Here is a 419-nt window from a genome sequence, read left to right as displayed (position 1 = left end):
GTCCATGGGGGGTGGGGGGGCAGAAGGAACCAGGACCCACCAGTAACACCAAACCCAGCACAACCCCATGGGGCCCCCCCCCACGGGGGGGGCTTTATATAGAGGCGAGGGGGCGGGGCAAGGCTGCAGAGGCTGCTGGGAGGGGGGTGGGGGTGGGGTCTCACCTGGGTATTTAAGAGGCAGCTGCCTGCCCTGGGGCAGATACCTTCCCCCAAAAAAAGGGACCCAGGGTGGGGCATGCCTGGGGTCCCCCTGAGAAATGGGGGGCCCTTAAAGGGTTAATTGGGGGGCTATGCCCTCCCCCAAATCTCATGTTCTGTCTCATGGGGTGGGGGGTGCTGGGATCCCCTTAGCTCTGCCCTTCCCCACTGCTGCCTGGCTGGGACCCCCCCGTACCCGGGGGGGGGGGGTTTTGGGGC

Source organism: Haliaeetus leucocephalus, unplaced genomic scaffold (assembly GCF_000737465.1).
Source record: "Haliaeetus leucocephalus isolate CR32 unplaced genomic scaffold, Haliaeetus_leucocephalus-4.0 Scaffold0, whole genome shotgun sequence".
Taxonomy (NCBI): domain Eukaryota; kingdom Metazoa; phylum Chordata; class Aves; order Accipitriformes; family Accipitridae; genus Haliaeetus; species Haliaeetus leucocephalus.
This window is presented reverse-complemented; position numbering follows the sequence as displayed.